Source organism: Phascolarctos cinereus, unplaced genomic scaffold, assembly GCF_003287225.1.
Source record: "Phascolarctos cinereus isolate Bilbo 61053 unplaced genomic scaffold, phaCin_HiC Scaffold_726;HRSCAF=1367, whole genome shotgun sequence".
Lineage (NCBI taxonomy): Eukaryota > Metazoa > Chordata > Mammalia > Diprotodontia > Phascolarctidae > Phascolarctos > Phascolarctos cinereus.
Genome location: NW_027556098.1, coordinates 170,306,387 through 170,329,001, shown reverse-complemented (window position 1 = coordinate 170,329,001; position 22,615 = coordinate 170,306,387).

Below are 22,615 nucleotides of genomic sequence, written 5' to 3'. Positions count from 1 at the left end.
TGTTTTAGAAGTATCAGTCTGACAGCTTTGTTAGGGGATGAGTTGGGGGGGGTGTTGCAGGCAGGTGAGCAATTAGGAGCCTATTACAGAACTTCAGATGAGTAATAATCAGTGCCTGAGTTAGAGTATTTATGGTCTGAGTGATGAAAAGCTGGTTGAAAATGGAACATGACAGCTCATGAAAGATGAGGGCTGGATATGTAGATCTAGGAGCTGTCTGCATGGGTATGATAATTGTACCCACATAACCGAGATAACGGAGAGAATATATGTATACATCTACATCTACATCTACATCTACATCTACATCTACATCTACATCTACATCTACATCTACATCTACATCTACATCTACATCTACATCTACATCTACATCTACATCTACATATATAAAGAGAGACAGAGACTGAGACAGACACAGAGAGAGAGAGAACTCTTCCAGCTTTAAAGCTTAAAATTACTTTTGGGAATTTGAAAACTCCTGTCATTAACGGGCTTTAGATATTACCATTTGTGGGTACATAAAGCTGTGTTTGTAGCATTCCACATGGGATTAAGAATGCCCTGTTTAGTACTGGATCCAGCCCACCTGAAGTAAGTTGTGTTGCTGAGTTCAAGGTCTCTTTTCCTGACCCAACCTAACAACTCCCCCCCTAACAACTTAGAATTATGGGGAACATTATGATTTTCCTTCTTAGATCTCACAGCAATCTCCACAGAGGAGCAACCCATTAGACTCAAGTACCCCACATTGCTTCCCTGGCTCTGTACTAGCAAAAGCTACCACGTACCTCTGTTTTCTGAAAGACCATTGTCAAAAGACAATAAAATGAAAAGGAGGTCTTGGAATCAGGTTCCTTCTCTTACTTTTATTCTTTATGTGGACCATTTTAGGTATAGTGGACATCTATCTATATGAATGGGCAACCTAACCCTGCTGTTTCTTGGTAGCATTTAGGACAGTTATTTGTAATGCTCTAGCATTCTACAATCAATCAATAATTTATTAAGCACCTACTGTGTATCAGGTACTATATTAAGTGATGGGGGTGCAAAGACAAAGAACAGAGTAAGCCTTACTCTCAAGAATCTTACATTCTAAGTTTCATGATGTGCATCTCTCTTATCTTTCCATCCCCAACTACTAACCAATTGCCACACACAAAACAGGCATGCCAGCCTAGCTGAAACAGAATGGTACTCTGAGGTAGAGACAGGCCAAGTCAAAATGCTACCACCATCTTTACCACTCTCCACTTTCGTTTCCTGATGGAGACAGCCTATGACCCTCAACACAATACTCCTGAGAATGGTGATATCAGATAATAAAATTAAAGAAGTGTTAACATCTGCTTTGCCATCGCACTCTAAGGACCATGGGACTTTTCCATTTGACTTAAAATGAGAGTAGGTACTGTAATTTTCTGTTTGTTTCCTCAGCCTCTAGCACAAAGATTTGCACAGAGTAAGTGCTTAGTAAATGCTTTATCCATTCACTCTTTCTCCATTGTTCATATTTTTGTCTTCCAAGCTTCCCTACCTCTTCCCCTTCTCTTCTTTCCCTGCCCCCCCATTTTCATCAAGTATTTTTAAAGCACTAGGGCAACTCATTTTTTAAAAGGAATTCTTGTGAATTGTTTTGAAAATGAGATTTTTTTTAAAAATTCAAGTAATCACCTCACACTTTGATCTATCATGACATTTTTGAATTGTCTTTCCTTTTTATAATGTCTTTTTTGAAGTGGGGGGGTACTCTTGTAATGATATATCTTCATATTTCTGGCTTAGGCAGCAAATCCACAGGACAATTAAAATGTCAGGAAAACATCAGGCATAAAAACAGGTCAAGTAAAATGTAGGAAAATTTATGGCAGAAAGCAAAATTCTTTGGAAATAGCATTTTTCAAAGCCTCTAAAGATGATTCCAAACCTTGATTTGCCACCTTCCTGAAAATTTAAATCCAAGACTGTTTTCAAATAATGCCTCCATTTCAAAGCGTTTAGCTGTACAGACAAATCTTATTAGAAGCTGAGAGCACCCAAACAAAGAGGTGAACATTCAAGGTATAGGGCATAATGATCAACACTCATATAAAGCAATTGCTCTATGTTAGGCATCAGAGAGTTGAATTATATGACTCCTGACTGACAGGAAGATGAGCTCTATAGAAAAGGCGATTTTCTGCTCTTGACACAAGGCAGAGAGCTTATGAATGGATTGTAGCAACCTTCCTGAAAGTGCATCATTACTGGTTTGCAGCCATACAGCACTTGGTTCCCTCCTAAAAGCATATGGCTATTAATTTTCTCAGTCTTTCAAGGAAGCATGGGCCTGGAATCTGTAACACAATGGCCTGTATGTGGTTTAACATGGAGAGAAATCTCCTCCCTCCCAAGTCTGACAAAGAGTCGGTCAACTTGCTATACTAATTTCTATCTTTTTCTTTCAGCAAGTATGACTAGGGGTTGGGAGAGGGGAAATCTGTAAAAAGGTTGATTGCAAAGGTTTGAGTCTATATTGGATGATAATGGTTTCATTTGATGGGAGGAATCTAGAAGAGCTTTCAGCATGGGGCAAAGGCCAGCTTCCATTCTCGTGAATAATCATCTTTTTATTACTATAAAGAATTAATATGTATGTGTGCATATAGTAGAATAATAGGATATTTAGCTATGGCCATAATTCCCAAGGACTGATCCAATGTAAAACTCTTTAGATTCCAAGTCAGAGGAATGACAGTTTCAGTCTGTCAGAGGATGACACGGCAAAATCTCTTGCAGAGAGTTCATTCTTTTTTCGTTCCCATTTCTATCTTTTCCTTCTCCCAATTTTTCCACTTGCTACCTGTGTGATCTTGTGCACATCACTTACCTTCTCTGGACTTCACATTCTTTATATATAAAGTGAAGGAGTTGGACCAGTTGAACCCAAAGCTCTTCAATATCTTCTTAGTGTGTACTCCCTAACCTGATTTGTGAAAAATCAAGTAACCCATTTTCCATGTAAATATTGCTTGTTCTTAAGTCCTTCATTTTAAGCAAGGATCTTCTCTCTCTGGTTGAATATGAATTGAATGCCTAGAATTTGGACTTCAGTCTCCAACCAGTTACATTTAATCCAACTTAACAAACATTTACTAAATGCCTATTATGTTCAAGGCACCAGGGTGTATGATGGGGATAGATAAGAGGTAGACAGAGAGACTTAATTTGTCCTAACTCCTGAATGAGGAAATTCCCTTTACCAATTCAAGCCAGCACCTTTTTTGAAACTTACAGTTCTTAAGAGTTGTCCAGAACACTGAGAGGTTAAATGGTTTATATCACAAAATTAGTGTGTCATAAGGGAGACTAGAACCTAGGTTTCTTGGTTCCAAACCCAACTCTATCCACAATGACACCCTGGGGATACATACAAAGACAAAAATGAAACAGTGCCTACCTTTTCAGGGCTTATACATTACACATGGGGACTAACTTGATACTTAGCCTTTTGATAGCATTTGATTACTTTTTTGAATCCAAACATCAGCATCAGCATCATCACCACTACCACCACCATCTTATTCTCATCTTTTTTTTTTATGAAAATGATATACAAACAATCCAAATATAGTATACTATCATAGGTTTTAGATTTAAACCAGAAGGAATTTTAGAGGTCATTGAGTCTAACCACCTCATTTTATAAATGAGGTAATTGAGATACAAAGGAGTTAAGTGACCTCCTCAGGGCTACATAGTAAGTGTCTGAGGTAATTTTCTAACCCATGTATTCCTTGCTCCAAGTTCAATGTTCTATCCATTATACCACACTGCCTAGTGTTATTCTTTTATATTTTGCGTTATGTAATTGATTGTATGGGTAACTAAGTAATGCAGCAGATAGAGTCCTGGTTCTGGAGTCCGGAAGACTTATCTTTGTGAGTTCAAATCTGGCTTCAGACATTTACTAGGTATTTGGCCCTGGGCAAGTCACTTAACTCTGCCTTAGTTTTCTCATCTGCAAAATGAGTTGGAGAAGGAAATGGTAAATCATTCCAGTAGCTTTGCCAAGAAAATTCCAAAACTCATGAAGAGTTGTACATAATTGAAGCAGCACTACAACAACAATTGATTGTACAGGTTAATAGAATGACTGTTATTTACATTTGAATAAGGATGTTTAGATATGATCTTATCTTCTGTAGACTCAATGAAAGTATTTTTGGGCTAACAGACAAGTAGTAGATAGGATCACAGGGATGACTTGTACCTTAGCCTGTTCACACGTGGCTTTCATTTTTTTCCCTCCTAGGTTTTTACTTTCTGAAAGCAGTTTATTCCATGTAGTATAGGGACAAGCACATAAAACATTATTCTTAAATTTGTGTGCGTCAATTTTTTATCCAGGGGGTTCTTGACAACATTTATGACTATAATGATATTCCAATACTAGTTCAGTTCATTTGTTTATTCTCAAGGATATTTTGGAGTTTGTATTTGTAGAATGAAAATTTGTGCTCTGTCAGTTTCTAAAGGATTGTGATATTCTGATGTAAAATCCTAGCTACCTGACCATGTTGTGTTTTTTTTTTTTGTTGTTGTTGTTTTATGTTTTGCTTTTCAGTGACTTGCCTAGGGTCACACAGCTAGTGTCAAGTGTCTGAGGTCGGTTTTGAACTCAGGTTCTCTTGAGTCCAAGGTCGGAGCTCTATCCACTGTGCCACCTAGCTGCCCCATGATCATGTCTTTCTAGGTATTGGGTAGATTATAAACTTTTCCAACCTGCTATGATATGGTGCAAAGGCTCCATAGCTTCATTGGTTATTGCCATTATTATTGTTCTTCAACGGTTTTCTTTTTAAAAATATTTCATTGAAAGATTTTATTTTTCTGTCACTGAAATGTCCTACTCCCCTTCAGACTGAATGGGCCCTTGTGACTAAGAAAAACATTCAATGCTGAGACATTGTCTGACAACATATACACATCATTTTGTTTTAGCACTTCCTAACTTTCTGTTGCTTTGTTTCCATTCACTTGCTGCTGAATAGAGCTGGAGAAAATCATGAAACCATGCTGACTTGATCCACTACAAATGTCATATGTGGTCCACCTTGTAATCTCAACTGTGCCGTCATAGCAGCAAAGTAATGCTTTGATACATCTCTAATCAATTTGCTGTCTCACACACCACAGTGACTATTTCAAACTTTTTCATCCTTCCTCAAGCCTTTCATGGCACCCCCTTATACCACCTTCTCAGCTGAGGACCTTGCCTCATACTTCACTGAAAAAAAAAATTGAGACCAATCCTGGAGACATCCTTCTTCTCCCTTACTCCTAATCTCACATCACACAGATATTTTCTTGTAACTCCAGTCTCAAAGCCTATCAGAATGGGACTCTCTCTTCATTGGTGGAGATCAATGTCCTGCACCTGTGTAAGGGGTGGGGCAGAGTTGGTAAGAGTCTCTTCATGTCTTCAGTCTTTTAGCATATTTCTGGCTTCTGGTTTTGAGAGAAGGTAAAACCACTTCAGGTGGCTGAAGGAAAAGCCTCTGGGAAGAAGCTGATGTGAGAGGAGAGGTAAGTCTTCATTATGCGCCTATCCTCAGCTTGCTATACTAGAGACTTTAGGGAATTTCCTTTTGGGTGAGATCTGGACTTTCTCTTTATTGAACTGAGTTACCTCACTCTCAGTGTGAGAGTTTTTTCACTCTGTGTTATCTGGTATATATTTCTTTGATGCATACGTTCGCTGATTTTCATTTTTATGATTGGAATAAATGGGTTCTTTTGCTATTCATTATGCATGTGCATGGTGGAACTGGTATTTGGTGGGAAAGGTTTCAAACGTTGGACATAAACCTTGGTTTTCTGCCTCCTCAATAATGAAACAGTGATCAGAAGTTAGACTGAGTCTGAAATTCTTATCCACTAGCCAAATAATACTTAAGGAAGCAGATAGATATAACTCTAGCCCAGTACCCCCTCTCTCTATGAGGAGAGCAGAGTGGTGGCCTCTAGCCCTAACTTCCTGCTTCCTCTCATGGCAGGAATTAGGCTCTGTCTTGGAGAAAGGTGCACAGTAGAGGAAGCTAGTGATGTGTACTCTGCGTCTCTTTGAACCACACAATGACACTCTCTCCCCTCACATGAGTTCTTACAACATTCCTTTACTATTTCTTCCTTTACTCTTACCTTTCATAAAGAGGTGATCTCTTCCCTTCCAAGTCAAACAATTCTACATTTATAAGTGATCCCCTACTATCCCATCTTCTTCAGCAGATTGCCCCTTCTATTTTCCCTGCTTTTTCTCTAATCTTTAATCTCATATCTACTGGCTTCTTCCATGCTACCAAAAAGCATGCCTATATATTGCCCATCCTTAAAAAGTTCCTCCACCCATGCTAGCTATTGCTCCCTCCCCACAATTTCTCTTCCTCCTTGTCAGCTAAACTTGAGAAAGTCATCTAAACTAGATGATTGCTTTTCCAATCTGACTTCTGACCTCATTATTTAATTGAAACTATTCTCTCCAGTTTCCAGTGACTTCATAATTGCTAAATATAATGTACTTTAAAAATTTTTGTTCTTCTTGACCTCTCAGTATGATTTTCTCCACATTTGTTCAATAGTACATGCATGAAGTGAAAACTGCAGATGATAGGAATGATCCAAGGCTGAGGCTCGGTAGGACACTATCGCTGATAAAAGAGGGCAAGGGATTGTGGTATATGATTGGGATGGAACACTACTGTGCTACAAAAAATGATGAGCTTGATGATCTTAGAAAAACATGGATAGATTTGCACAAAATATTGAAGAGTGAAATGAACAGAACCAAGAGAACATTGTATTGTATAATCAATATTATTCTAAGAACAACTTTGGATGAATAAGTCATTTCAACTATTAAAAATATTCAACTTAGTTATAAGGGACATATGCAGGAAGACACTATCTGCATTCAGAGAAAGAACTGATAAATAGAAGTATGTATAGAATGATTTTATACATACATGCGCATGCACACGGACAAACACGCTAACACGTGTGTGGTGTGTCTAATGGTAGCCATCTCTAGAATGAGGGGTAGGGAAAAAAGAAATTTACATGATAATCTTATATATCTAAAAGGAATAGCAAGTTGTACACAATAGATTTGCAGTTTCATGTATAATCATCTTTTTTATTGTGCTATGATATGGAGATTCTTGTTTTATTACATAAATTAAAAATAAAATTACTAAAAATTTAAGAAAGAGTAGAGGACAGTGTAGAGCTTAACTGATTTACCAAGGAGTCAAGTTGGGGAAAGGAGGAGAGTGAATCAGTGCAAGGGTGGCCTGGGAGAGAACTGAGGGCTTAAAGGATTAGAGATCATGTTGTGGATGAAGAGTAGGGTTTGGTACTGGAAGGCAGAGAGAGAGGTAGTATGTCAATAGATTGTGCTCAGAAAACGGAATTTCTGAGTTAACAAACATGAAAGTGATATATTTGTGGATGATGGTAAAATCAAGATCAAGGCATGCAACCATATTGCATGAGTCCACTACTTATTTATGTTTCATAACCTAAACTGGGACCTCACTGCTGCTAGGCAATCTTTTTATACCTCCCTGATTAACTCACTATCCTACACACCAGTGGCTCTTCCAAACTTTTTGATTCTCCTCAAACCTCTGATAGAATCTGCTCCCTTCACCTTCTCAACTGAGAACCTTGACTCATATGTTACAGAAAAAAATTAAAGCCATTTTCTGAGAACTTCCTCTCTCTGTTCCTTATCCCACAATACTCCCAGACCTTTGATCATCATCTCCTCCTTCAACTGCATCTCACATGATGAGGTGGCCATTTTTCTTGCCAAGGCCAATCCTTCTTCGTGCACAAATGATCCTATTTTCTATTACCTTCTCCAGCAGATTTCCCCCCCTCTGTTGCCCTCACTCTTTCACTTTTCTTCAGTATCTTCTTCTTATTGGATGCTTCCCTACTACCTGCAAACGTGCTCATGTCTCCCTCAACCCCCAAAACTCCTCACTTGATCCATCAATCCCTACTAATCTTTTGTGATTAAACTCATTCAGAAGACAATCTATAATAGGTACCTCCACTTCCTCTCCTCTCACTTTCTTCTTAACCTTCTACAGTCTGACTTCTGACCTTATTATTCATCTGAAGCTTCTCTTTCCAAAGTTATAATGATTTTTTAAAGAATTTTTAATCAGTTCAAAATTCTCTCCTTCTCTCCATGCTTTCCTCACCCATTGAAAGGGCAAGAAATACAATAGCCATTATATATATCAACATCTTCTACCCTCCAAGTCTTCTTACTCTTTAGTCTCACAAATCCTATGATGTTGATACACTGGTCTACTTGCTGTTGCTTACACAGAAAACTCAACCTTCTGACTTTGCACAGACTGCCCCCCCATGGCTAGAATGCTCTTTCTCTCTCTCCCTTCTTACCTCCACCTCCTGGCTTCCTTTGCTTCCTTCCAGAATTGTCTCAAATCCTACCTGCAGGGGGCTTTTTTCACCTCCATTTCCTTCACCCTCACCCCCAACTCCCTTAAGGACTTTTCCCGTGAAAGTACTTTCCATGTACATTGTACATGTCTTGTTTGTGCAGTTATATTCATGTTACCTCTTCCACTATAATGTGAGCTTCTTGAGAACAACAACCATATTTTTGCCCTTTTTTATCCCTAGCATTTAACAGTGTCTCTCATGCATAAGCACTCAATAAATGCTTGTTGACTGCCTGACATATTTTAATTAATATTGTAATCATCATGTATAGTGTTCTCCTGGTTCTGCTTATTTCCCTATGAATTCATTCATTACAGATTTATCTGAATTCTTCATAATTCATCATTTCTTGCTGCATAGTAATATTCATAGTATTCAAACATCAGAGGTTTTTATTTTTTAAAAAATACTTCCACAATCATGGGGCCCTCGCTTTTTCAGTTCTTTTCCATCACAAAGAATTCTACTAGGAATATTTTACTGTATGCTGGACCTTTGTTTCTGATTATGACTTCTTTGGATTACAAGCAAAAACCAGGAAGAATGAAAGTTACAGGGAAAGTGAATGTAGCCATAGAGGAGTTGATTGGCATACTCTTTCCAGGAGCAATCAGACTTAATTTGGTTATGGTTCTGGAACTGGAATATAGGGGTGTGGGTGGGATAGGTGATACAAGCAGTCCAGTATAGTGGCTGGTGAGAAATCATGGAGGGAAGTGAATTGTGGCTGGAGTCTCTATCTAGGTGGAGGTAGAGTGCCAAGCCAACCACCAAAGAAGTTAGGGAGTGGGGCAGGACTTGAGCATTTTTGATCTGATATCTAGACTAAGTAGTACAGTGAGGAGAAGCCCAAGGAGGTAAAAATGCAGTGCATTTTGAGAGTGTGAATGAGATAATGCTTTAATCAAGTAATCTTAGACTGCCTTTCATCTTTCTTTTCTCCTTTATTATCCACCATGTAGACCATTGCCAAATGCTCTACTTTCTGCTTTGTCACATTGTTTGTATCTAATCCATTGTTCTTCCAACGAAAGCCAAATAAAAACTTTATCTAGGACTTGAGCCGTTCCAGACTAAATTGTTGGAATTTTCTATATCTATTTCCAATATAGTGGGTGGGGGTGGAGGTGGTCAAATGTTAGCTATGATGGTGATGATCATAAAGATGATGACCATATTTGGGCCACAGAAGGAGTTTGGTAGAATATTTGCTATCTCCATTTTTATAGTATAAGTATTAATTGTTCTTTAAATATTATATCTATATAATTTGCAAATCTGCCTGACCCTGGTTCTCCTCTTCCCACTTTTATTGTTGTGTCTAATTCTTCATGATTCCATTTGGGATTTTCTTTTCAACAATATTGGAGTGGTTTGCCATTTCCTCCTCCAGTCTATTTTACAGATGAGGAAACTGAGGCCAACAGGGTAAAGTGATTTCCCCAGGGTCACATAGCTAGTAAGTGTCTGAGACCAGATTTGAACTCAGGAAGATGAGTCTTCCTGACTCCAGACCCAGAACTCTACCCACTGTACCACCTGGCTGTGCAGTATTGTACTATCTCTCCTTCCATCCTCATTTGGCAGTTCATTTATGGCTTACTCACTTTCTTTTTCCTGGTATGAATTAAAATATCAATTTCTTTTTAGTTAATTTGGCCATTTTATGTTTTTTATAGATGCTTGTAATTTTTCTCTGTTTTTTTAGTTTTGTCATAATAATTGTTTTGGATAATTCTTTTTATTTTCTCTCTGTCATGAATTCATCTTATTCATTTTTTTATTTTGATAATTTGATTTCTCTTTTCTTTTTCTTTTCTGTTTTGTGGGTTGACATTGCTAATGGTATATTGATTTTGTTTGTCTTTAAAAAAATCCCTTTTACTTTATCAGTTCTATAATTCTTATTTTGGGGTTTTTCTATTTATCTTCTAATTTATAAGATTTTTTTCCTTTCATATAAGTATCTTAAGGTTGCCAATTTATTTATGTTCTATTCTTTTTAACTGCATGCTTGGTTAATTGATTCTCTCTTTATCTTTTTTTGCTCATGTAAGTTTTCAAAGGAGAGATAATGTGACATAACCAATAGAGAATTGGCCTTAGCAACAGAAATTCAGAAATCCCGTTTCTGGCATAAACTGGCTGGACCACTCTGAACAAGTCAATTAATCTCAGCTCCCCCGGTAACTCTCTAAGACTCATTTGGAAAGAATCTGCTGATTTTTATTGGTAGAGGAAGTTCCTCATCAGGAACTCCTATACCCAATAAAATAAAAAATCCAGTAAAAATTTTTTTTCTAAGAAATAATCTTTTTTTGAAGACTACTCTGTTTGGGTCCTAAACATTTTTGTATACTGTTTCATTGTTTAATACAATTATTGTTTCTATGATTTGTTTTTTGAACCAATTATTATTTAGGATGCAATCATTTGGCCTCCATTTAGGTCAAGATCTTTTGTTCAGATTTCCTTTATTCATTATAAATTAGGTCTGTCAAGGATGTGCTTAATGTGTTTGCTTTTTTACATTTTTTATTATCCTGTTATGTCCTAGCACAAGATAAATTTTTATAAAAGTATTGTGGAATGCCAAGAAATATGCGTATTCTTTAATGTTTCTTTTTAGATGTTACAATAGGTCAATTAAATATAGTTTATACACATTTGTTCAGCTCAGTATTTATCCAGCTCTGTTCAATGTGTCCAGTTCTAAGAAGGGAATAGTAATATCTCCTACTATTAATTGTATTAACGTCTTCTTGTAACCTATTTAGATTTTCCCTCTCTCTCTCTCTCTCTCTCTCTCTCTCTCTCTCTCTCTCTCTCTCTCTCTCTCTCTCTCTCTCTCTCTCTCTGTCTCTCTCTGTCTCTCTCTCTCTCTCTGTCTCTCTCTCTCTCTGTCTCTCTCTCTCTGTCTCTCTCTCTCTCTCTCTCTGTCTCTCTCTCTCTGTCTCTCTCTCTCTCTCTGTCTCTCTCTCTGTCTCTGTCTCTGTCTGTCTGTCTGTCTGTCTGTCTCTCTCTCTCTCTCTCTCTCTCTCTCTCTCTTTTCTTGCTGTCTCCTTCCTTTTCTCCTTTTCTCCCCTGGTCCCTTTTTCCTCCTTCCTCCTTTTTTTCTTTCCTTTCTTTGTTATGTTCTTCTATCTTGCTCAGGATCAAAGTGCAGTGGCCAATCAAGCATCAGATTCCAATCTGATTGGCATGAGAGCTATGACTATCTTTATTATCTGACTTAGGCTTGTCTATTCCTCTTTAAATAACCTAATGGCTCTCTGTTTCTGGGGGCTCACTGTATCAGTGCAAAACTAATGCAGACAATTGATCAACTTAACCCACAGTATCTCAGAATTCCTAGCTCAAGAGATTTGCCAGCCTTGGCCTCCCCCATAGTGAGGATTACAGACATGTCTCCACACCTAGCCTAGATTTTCTTTTGAGAATTTAGTTGCTATGCCAATTGTTGTTTATTTATCTTATTTGTTACTCCTTATAAGAGTCTCTGGAACCTAGTCTCAGGAATGGCCATCCTAGATGGGAGCAGCAGGATTCAGTATAAAATATACCAGAAAACATCCTGCTCATTTTCCTTTCCCTCATTGATTATTCCATTTTGACATCATGCCTCCTTCCCTTTGAACATATGAACCTCTTATTCAAAGGATTATTCTATAATCCTTGGATACTCAGTCTCTTCTTTCTCATAGTGGGAGTTAGTACCAAGATCAGTTTGCAAGAAGTTGATCCCAATATGTCCAGACCTCCCTAGCAGGGTTCAATGTGAGGACTCTATTTCTTCCTTCCTGCTTCTGGGGGAATCAGCTTCACACAGGTGCCCAATTGTTCCATTTCTGCTGGCTAGATCCAACTACAATTTGTATTATTTATTCTCAGCTAAGTATCATAGTGAATAGAGTGGTACACCCAGAATCAAGATGACTTGAGTTCAGATCTCTCTTCGGACGCTTTCTGGCAAGAGGCAGCTAGGTAACACAGTGGGTAGAGCTCTGGGCCTGGAGACAGGAAGTCCTGAGTTCAAATTCAGCTTCAGACACTTATCAGCTTTGTGACCCCAGGCAAATCACAACCTCTTTTGCCTCAGTTTCCTCAACTGTAAAATGGAGATAATAAAAGCACCTAACTCACAGCGTTGTTGTGAAGATCAAATGAGATCTCATATGTAAAGTGCTTCATAGTAAGCACTATATAAATGCACATTCTCTTCTTTTCCCTTCCTGGTTGTGTGAACCTGGGTGAGTCACTTAACTTCTGTCTACCTCAGTTTTCATCTATAAAATGAGGATAATGATAGGATCTACCTCCCAGAGTTGTTGTGAGGATAAAATGAGATTACAGGGTAAAGTAGTTTGTATAGCTTAAAGTACTATATAATTAATAATAATAGTAATAATAATAATATTTTTAAAGTATTGAACCCCATGACTTATTTTTCTTGGAAAACATACGTTATTCTCAGATGCTCACTCTTTTCCATTATTCTATATCTCAAAAGCCTTTCTCATTCTTTCCTTTTTTCCTTTATTGTTTGATACTGAGAGATGATACAGTGGAAAGAATGCTGGACCTGGAGTCAGGTAGACCTGAGTTTGAATGCTGCATCAAACACTTACTTAGCTTTATTACCTTGGACAGGTCATTTAACCTCTATCTGCCTCAGTTTCCTCATCTGTAAAATGAGGATAACATAATTCCTACCTCTGACTTTTGTTGTGAGGATCAAATTTAAAACTTCCCCTTTCTGTCCCTTCTGGGAGCTTATTCCTTCAATCAACTGCTTTCTCGTTCTCTTATCTTTAATGTCTGCTTATTTACCAGTTCCTTTGCCAGCTACAAACATGTCCTCCCTATTCTTAAACAAAACAAAAATCCTCTCTTGTACATGCTATCCACTCAAAGTATTGTCTTGTCTCTTCCTTTTCACTGTGAAAAATGGAAAACTACATCTACATTTAGTGTCTTAATTTACTTATCTCCCACCTACTTCCCAGTCTCTAGACATCTGGGATCTGACATAAACCACTCAAATTCAACTATTTTCTCAAAGAGTATTTAAAGAGAAGAGGGGTAGAACAGAGATGTAGGGGACCATATATTATTACGAGGCAAGGCTTGGTGCTAGAGCAAAGTTTCTCTTCTCTTTTCTCCCCTAATGACCTCATCAACTTCTATGGGTTCAGTGATCATAGCTCTTCAGATGACTCTGAAATCTATATACCTATCCCTCATCTCTTTATTGAGCTCTATTCTTATATTATCAGCTATTGGCTAGTCACCTCTACTGGATGACCTGTAGACATTTCAACCTCCTCATGTCCAAACAAAACTTATTATCTTTCTACTCTAAACTCCTCCAAATTTCTCTATTTTGGAAGGACTATCACTCTTCTGATCACCCAGCTATGCTACTCAGTGTCGTTTTTAGCTCTTTGCTCTCCTTCTTCCACACTCAACTATTTTTAATTTTTTTTTCTATTCAGTGTCTACTGTATTTACCTTCTTTCTGCTCAGATGGCTACTTTATCACCATTTTAAAAAAATTAAGTTTTTACTGATATCTGTTGTTTCTTACATCCTCATAACTATCCCAAGCATCTTTCCCTCTTCTCCCAGTGAGCTCTTTCATATAACAAATAGTATTTTTTAGAGAGGAAAACAAAGCAGCATAACTGATCAACATGTTGAACAAGTCTGAAAACGTGTAATATGCAATATCTATAGACCTTTCACTTCCATGAAGGAATGGATTGGAATTGTTTACTCATACCTCTTCATTTAAGTTCTGTTTGATCTTTATAATTTTGTTACATTTGCTTTTGATACTTTGGTGTGTCATTCTTTCCATGTACATTGTTGTAGTTACTGTGTATATTGTTTTCTTGGCTCTGTTTATTTAACTTTGCCTTAGTTCATATAGATCTTTCCATGGTTTTTCTTAATTCATCACACATGTCACTTATTACAACACATTTATTCATTACATTCATGTGCAACAATTTATTTAGCCATTATCCAATTGATGTGCTTCTACTTTGGTTTCAATTCTTAGCTATCACAAAAATGCTTATATATATTTTGGAGTACATGGGAGCTTTTTTCTTATCAATGTCTTCTTTGGACTCTAAGCCTAGTAATGGAATCTCTGGTTCAAAAGATACAAATATTTTGGTCACTTTATTTGCTTGATCACAAATTGCTTTCCAAAGTGATTATACCATATTTCAGTTCCACTAACAATGTATTAGTGTGCCTATCATTCCACAACTCCTCCAATGTTGATTATTGGTATTTTTTTGGTATTTTTTTTTCCAATTTGAAGGGTGAGATGAAACCTCAGGATGTTTTGATTTACATTTCTCTTATTATTAGTGAATTGGAGAATTCTTTCATATGGCTGAGAATACTTTGCAATTCTTTTGTTAAGAACTGTTTGTTCATATCCTTTGACCACTTATCTACTAAGGAACAGATAATATCATCATCTCTTGCCTAAAGTATTGAAATGATTTACTAATTCATCTACCTAATTTCAGCAATTTTCCTCTCTCTTCCCCAGAGTGGCCAAAATAAATTTCCTAAGATATGGGTCTATTATATTATGATAATATTTAAAAAAAAACACTTTCAATGATCCCTATTTCTTCTAGGATAAAATACAAACTTTACAGTTTGACAATTTAAAGCCTTTCACATCTGACCTCTGCAAGCATACTTCTTATGATTCCCCTTTACATATTCTAGGTTCTATTCAAACTGGCCTATTCTCATTTCCCTGGAAACAGTATTCCTTCTCCTACCTTGCCTTGTACACATCGTCTCTACCTTCCTCCCCCAAGCCTGGTATATATTCTCTTTTTTCTTCTACCTCTTCTTGAAGCCCTGCCTTCCTCCAAGTTTCAGCTCAGAGATCACTTTGAATCATTTCTTGATCTACCCAGTTGTAAATACCTTCTCCTTCCTTGCCTACCAAGCTGCCATGAATATTTTAGGTACTTAATAAAAATTTGTTGAATTTAGAACCCTTTTCCTTGTCTCTTATCAGCCAGTTGGTCAACCACTCGAATGGATTGAAACTGTCTTTTAGCAGCTTTCTGTCTCTTGAGTAAAAATTTTTTAAAGTGGGATTTACTATTCCAATATCCTATGTTTCAGTTGCTTTAAAAGTTTTTGAGACTTGCTATTTGGGCAGGTGAATCAGTTGTATTCCCAGATTCATTCCAGGAGCTATGCCTTTCATAGTTCTCTCAGAATTGTGGGTTTTGGGATTGAAAAGATAGCCGTGTTACTAATAATGTGGGCCTCAAGTGATGTCTGAGAAGTCAAGGTGAGCATGTGCAAATTATGATAATCAGGCTGGTGCTATGCAGGTGGTTATCTACATCCAAGCTCTGAAAATAGGCACAACTGTTTTCGTTCACAGTCCTTTTTTCCCTTCATTGTGATAAAGAAGTGTTATAAATCTACACACTTGCCCGAGTTTGTAAAAATGCAGCTGGGAAAGTGCATCCAAACATTTTTTTAAGAGTGTCACTTGTCTGCTGTAAGATGAGCCCTGGAATGAGAGTGGAGGTATCTGGGAAGCATAGATTTATCAGAAGGTTCTGACTGCCAAGTAAGCAGAATCTGATACTAACACATGGATTCTTCCTTCCATTTTAATGAGCTTCAGAATTCATTTTATAGTGAACTGAAGATACATAAGTAGGCATCTTTGACCTGTCTGGATAGCAAATAAATAAAAAAGAACCCAGCAAAGGTGAATTATATTTGGCTATAAACACCCACATTTAACATATCTGTGGCACATTTGAGATTTTTCTAAGTTTGATGATATGCTGTTCTCCTCCATTATTTACTTCCTTCTTTTTATGGGTTTCATTTAAGTAATGCCAGGCCAGTGTATCACTTCAAAGATTTTTTTTATTTGGTATTTTCCCCACAGAGATACATGTCTGTTTTCTTTGGGATGTAGAAACCAAGCTGATTAACTCTCAGCAGTCAGTATTGCTGCTTAGTTCAGTTTATTCTTTTTCTTACTTAAATTTCCAATACAAACCCCAAAGCATAGATTTTGAACTCAAAGTTTGGAGGCTATCTGGTCCAACTTCCTCATTTTAGAGACAAGAAAACTGAGGCTCAAAGAGACTGACTTTGTTTACAAAGATAGTAAATGGGAGAGATAGAATTTGAACCCAGGATCTCTGACTTCAAAACCAGAACTATTTCTACTTTAACAGTTTGTTCTTTTTTTAAACAATGTAATATTTTCTTCTGAAATAAAACATAAAAAAATGAGCATTTTGATAATCACAGTAAAACACAAGAGGGTTTTTTTGAAAACATGAATCTGTGTCATGCTACTTGATTTAAAAAAAATATGAGTTCTACTTATTACTTTCAAAACTGTCTTGCTTGTTTGTGCTTCCTTCTTCTCTCTTCTCTACATTTAAAAATGTTCCAATGGTCCTCTTTTCTTTTTTGTCATCACTACTTGCTAACCTTCTATTCCTTCCTCCAATTAAAAATGAAGAAAAGGAAAAAAACCCTTGTAAAAAATAAGCATAGTCAAACAAAATTAATCACACTGTGTATATAAAAATTATATATATTTCTCTTTTCTGTACCTTGACTCCATCACTTCATCAGTCCCCTGGAGACATGGTTGTTCATTAAATTGATCAAAATTCTTAAGGTGTTCAAAGTTGTTTTCTTTACCAAGTTGTCCTTCACAAAAGGAAAATGACACATGTTTGGAAGGGCTTTGGGAAAACAGGAATGTTGATATACTATTGGTGGACCTGTGAATGGGTCCAATCATTATGGGTTTTTTTTAAAGGTGTTATTATCTTCCAGATTTTTTTGGGTCTCCTTTAGCAAGCTGTTGACTTGTTTTTCATTATTTCCTTGTGTCATTCTCATTTCTCTTCCCAGTTTTCCCTCTATTTCTCTTACTTGCTTCTCAAAATCCTTTTGGAGCTCTTCTTCCATTGCCTGGGACTGATTCATATTTTTCTTCGAGGCTTTTGATGTAGGAGCTTTGACTTGTCTTTTTCTGGTTGTGTCTTGATTTTCTTTGTCACCAAAGTAAGGTTCTGTGGTCTGACTCTTTTTGCACTGTTTGCTCATGATCCCAGCCAATTAGTTGAGTTTTAAACTCTTTGTTAAGTAGGGGTCTGCTTCCACTGTGGAGAGTGTACTGTCCTAAGCTTTAGGGGTTTTTTGCATCTATGTTCAGAGATACTTCAAGGGACCTGTAAATTTTCAGTTCTTCCAAGGTGGTATGATCAAAGGTGAGGTGTTTACTCCTTTCCTGGTCTGGGCTCTGGTCTATGATTGACCACCAGCACTCTTTTCCACCTTGGAACTGTGAGGGGGATTCTCTCTTTCCTGCCACCACAAGCTCCACCACATCAGCACTCCTCTTTGCCCCAAGATTGCGACCCATATCCAAGGGCAAAGCAAGAGAATCCTGCCTCAGCACCAACAGAGAGATCCCCTGCAATCCCCCTCTGATCAGCCACTTGATCCCCCTTTCTGTCTGTGGGCCAAGAGCTCAGAAGTAGCCGCTGCCCCAGGGCTGTGCCAGGACTGGGGCTAGACTGAGCTCTTCTCTCACCTGTTGATAGACATTTCCTACTGACCTTCTAAGTTGTCTTTGGCATTTGTGGGTTGAAAAGTCTGGAAACTGCCACAGCTGCCTGTGATTCCATCCTCTGAGGCATGCTCCAGGTTTGCTGAGGCCCAGTCTTTGCTGGCCCAGCCTGTGCTGAATTGCACTCCTCTCCTAACCTGGCACAAAAGACTTTTCCTAGGTCTGTTCTCCAAGGTGATTAGGGGAAAAGGAAAAAAAACCCCTCTATGTTCTAAAATATTTATAGCAGCTCTCTTTGTAGTGGCAAAGAACTGGAAATTGTGGGGATGACCATCATTTGGGGAATGGCTGAATAAGTTGTGGTATATGATTGTGATGGAATACTACTGTGCTGTAACAATGATGAGCTTGATGATCTTAGAAAAACATGAAATAGACTTTCACAAAATAATGAGCAAAATGAGTAGAACCAAGAGAACATTGTACACAGTAACAACGACATTGTTTTAAGAGCAACTTTGAGTGACTAAATTATTTTGAATATTGTACCCAAGTTAATTGCAAAGGACATATGAAGGAAGATGCTATCTGCATCCAGAGAAAGAACTGGTAAATAGAAGTATGTATAGAATGTTTTTACATGCATATAAACACACATATACATACATACATACACACAGAGACAGACACAAATTTGTGTCTAATGGTAGCCATCTCTAGGGGAAGGTTGGGGGAGGGGGGAAAAAGACCTATAGACAGTTTGTTCCATGCTTGAGATCTCAAGAGATATGGAGGAGATCCAGGGGAAGGAAGATTAGGTGGGTTAAGGTTAGGTTTTTCCGGGGCAGCTAGGTGGCACAGTGGATAGAGCACCGGCCCTGGATTCAGGAGGACCTGAGTTCAAATCCGACCTCAGACACATAACACTTAATAGCTGTGTGACCCTGGGCAAGTCACTTAACCCCAATTGCCTAAACCAAAAAAAAAAAAAAGGTTAGGTTTTTCCATATGTTGATGATAGAAGAGAGGTTGTTGCAACCTATGTCTTTGCAACCTATGACCATGCTTCAAACAGACCAAGACTGAACCATGAGCTGGTTTATAATAAGTAGGAACATAGTAATAGTTGCCTTCTGTTCTTTTTAGCATATGTATTAGTAACTTAGTCCAAACATAGAGAATCAAAAAGGTTAAATGCAATTGTGTTCATAGAAATACAGTTGGGATCTCTGGCTTGTGCTCTAATAACTAGATCAGTCTAGTAGGTTTTTCCAACATTATATCTTCTATAGATATATGAAATATTTAGGAAGGTGCAATGTATATATTTCTACTATAATTTTCATGTGCCAAGATAGAGTGATATTACTGCTATAAAGATGGCTGTGATTTCTTGATCTTTTTTTCTTTTATCCTTGTTAACCAATCAATCAGTCAATAATATTAATAATATTATTAAGTGCTGGACATGTGCCAGGCTCTGTGCTACCCACTACCATTTATTTTCTTCACTAGGCAGGAGCAACAGAAGTGAGAATACAACAAGTCAGATGAAGGGCAAATGGGGATGCTCAGGTCTGCTTGAAAGTTTTAAGGTACCATAGGATGGTGAATTTAAGATAGACACGTATCCCTTCATAAAAGGGTTTTTAAAATTTCATCTTGGTTAACAACTTTCTATGCACGGAGAGTTTGGCATAATAGAAATCATGATACCTGTGTTCTATTTTCAGTTTATCACTTACTTGTAGGAGACCTTGGGAAAAAAAAAACTACTCAGCATTTCCCTGCTTCAGTTTGGAGGTAGTAATCTTTATCTGTTTCTATCTATCTATCTATCTATCTATCTATCTATCTATCTATCTATCTATCTATCTAAATGAAAGAACTAATGGATCTTTACTAGTTCCTTTTTTTTTTTTAGGCAGTTGTTTTTGGTCTACTTTTATCACAGTAAAAGTCTGTAAGGACTAAAATGGTAGTCAGAATAGTATAGCAGAAAGAGCCCTAAGGCATGGGTTATAACCTCCTTCCATCCATGACTGGCTCTAGAAATGGCAATAATTACTGAATTTCCCTGTTGCCTTATCTGGAAAATGGAGATTATATAGTACCTTATTCAAAACAGGGAGTTGTTTCTAATTCTAAAGCTATATTCTATGTGAAAAGGAATAATGTGACAAAGGAGTATGTGGGGTGTTCAGGGAGACCAGCACCTCTGATGTGAGACCTTTTTAGGGCTGCTCATCCACTGTTGGTGTCCACCTGTCACCCAGTTCTCACCTGTGGTTCCAAGAAGCAGTAACATGCACAGTGACCTCATTCCAGTGAAACTGTCTCAGCAGATAGAGTAAACCAGATTGAGGGTAACCAACAGGCCTCAAATCTGTTGGTGAGTTAGGGAAGTGTCTACACCAAGAATGTGAAGACTTCCTCTAGTGGAATGGGTGGATGAGAACAATTTGTTCCAATGGCCATGAAGGTGGCTGAAGCAGGCACTGTGGAAAACCTAGATCTTGGTCAGACATAGAAGACACTGAAGCCATCCACTGCATCATTGGCCATCCTGCCTTTTGTCTTGCCACTGGACTTTGATGACTTTGAAAGAAAGAGTGAGGCTGATGACTTTGTGAAAGTCTGCCTCACTTAAATCCAATTCATGTACAAGTCAAGACATCATTGGTTCTCTTTAAAAATGAAGGACAAACAACAACAATATGACAAAGGGCTGCAAAAGTATATTGGAGCAAGACTGGGAGTAGTCTTCACTGCTGAACTGAGGATTCATATTTTGTCATAGATTTAATAGGGAGTTATTGAAGTTTCTAGAGCTGGGGATTATCAATGAGAAGATGTCAACTATTGCTAATGTTCTATTGTCAATAATAATGCACCTATACCTACTCAATGACCTACACATATGCTCCCATACCCCCCACTTACCTCTTTCAAAATCTCTCTCACCCTTTCAGGAGGGAATTCTTTTCCCCCCTGCTCTTAGCTTGGCTAAATGGAGGGAGAGAATGAAATTAAATAAATTATTGTAGATCATCTGCTGAATAGATGTCAGGGCTGGGAATAGTCCTGCCTCTTTTATTCAAACCATTCTCTTCCCCCTTGTTCTGTAACAGGCATTTAAGAAAAGCTGAAATAATTACCAAGACCTTTTTCTCCATTGGCGTCAGGTGCAAGATTTCTACTGACATTAATGGAACATCAATGCACTTGTCTCAGGGAAAATGGATCCCAAGGATGGCAAACTTGTAAGATTTGCAGAAAGTGTTTTACTTTGACTGAGAAAATTAAATTCCCACAAGGGGGAGGGAGTTTAAATGAATGTATGGGAAAAGGCAAATAGTTAAGTTCCTGAGCAATTAGACAAATGCAGCATGATCCTTTTCTTCCTCTGAAATGACTATTTTATTAGATCTATTTCCCCACATCAGTCAAAAATGCACTTTCTGTTGGGTGGTGGTTAATCATCCCGAAGCTAATTAGCAAGCATTTGGGTTCCTTTGAATGTAACTCCAATTGAAGGAGAGCATCTTGAAGTTCCTGGTCATCACCTTGAAGACCAGAGGTGCTTCTTGAATAGACAGGGTTAGGAATAACTGCGTCTGACCAATTTGTACATTTGTATTGTGGAATTTATATTTGTACATTTATATTGTCTCTTCAAAGGGATTTTCCTCCCTCCAATATACTGTTTAGTTTTCATCTCCTGGGGATAGTCAAACCCTGTCCAGGGCTAACTGGGAAAATTCTTGAAGTGATGACTTTATCTTTCAAATGCCAAAATTATAATACTTTAAAAAAAGCCAAGACATGGCATATTACAAATCAGAACTAATTTTGCATTTGAGTTTGATGATGTTATTAAACTTCTTATGTGGTATAAATTATTTATAATGCTAGAGTCAGCAGCATCTTGGACTACTTGCTGAACTATTTGAAAGTACTATCCCTGATCATGGCTTGCAAATCTAAGAAGGAGAAAATGCCTAATTGTGGAAAGACAGAGAGAGAAGAAGGAAGAAAGGAGAGGAGGAGGAGGGAAAGGAAGAGAAAACGAGAGAGAGAGGGAGAGAGGAAGGAAACAAAGGAGGAGGGAAAAAGGGAGGAGAGAGATAGGAGAGAGACAGAGAGACAGAGAGAGACAGAGAGTTTGGTAGAAGGGGGAGAGGGAAAGAACATAGGAAGCTGAGTTTATAAAAGAAAAAGGATTTTCAAGGCTTTAAAAACATGTGATCCAATGTAATGGAATTCAGAGTGATATTACAGTTTGGAGTGTTAAATATAACCCAAATGGAAAAGAAACACAGTATATCTACCTCGCTATGAAACCAGCAATGGCAAATGTCACCACAAAGATTAGCCTAAGTGGTTAACAAAGCTACAAAAAAAAAAAAGCATTTGGTACCTAATGGTTTTTAGTACAAGAAAAGAGTTGTACTGAGGGAAGTATTGACAAATATTTTGTTTTAT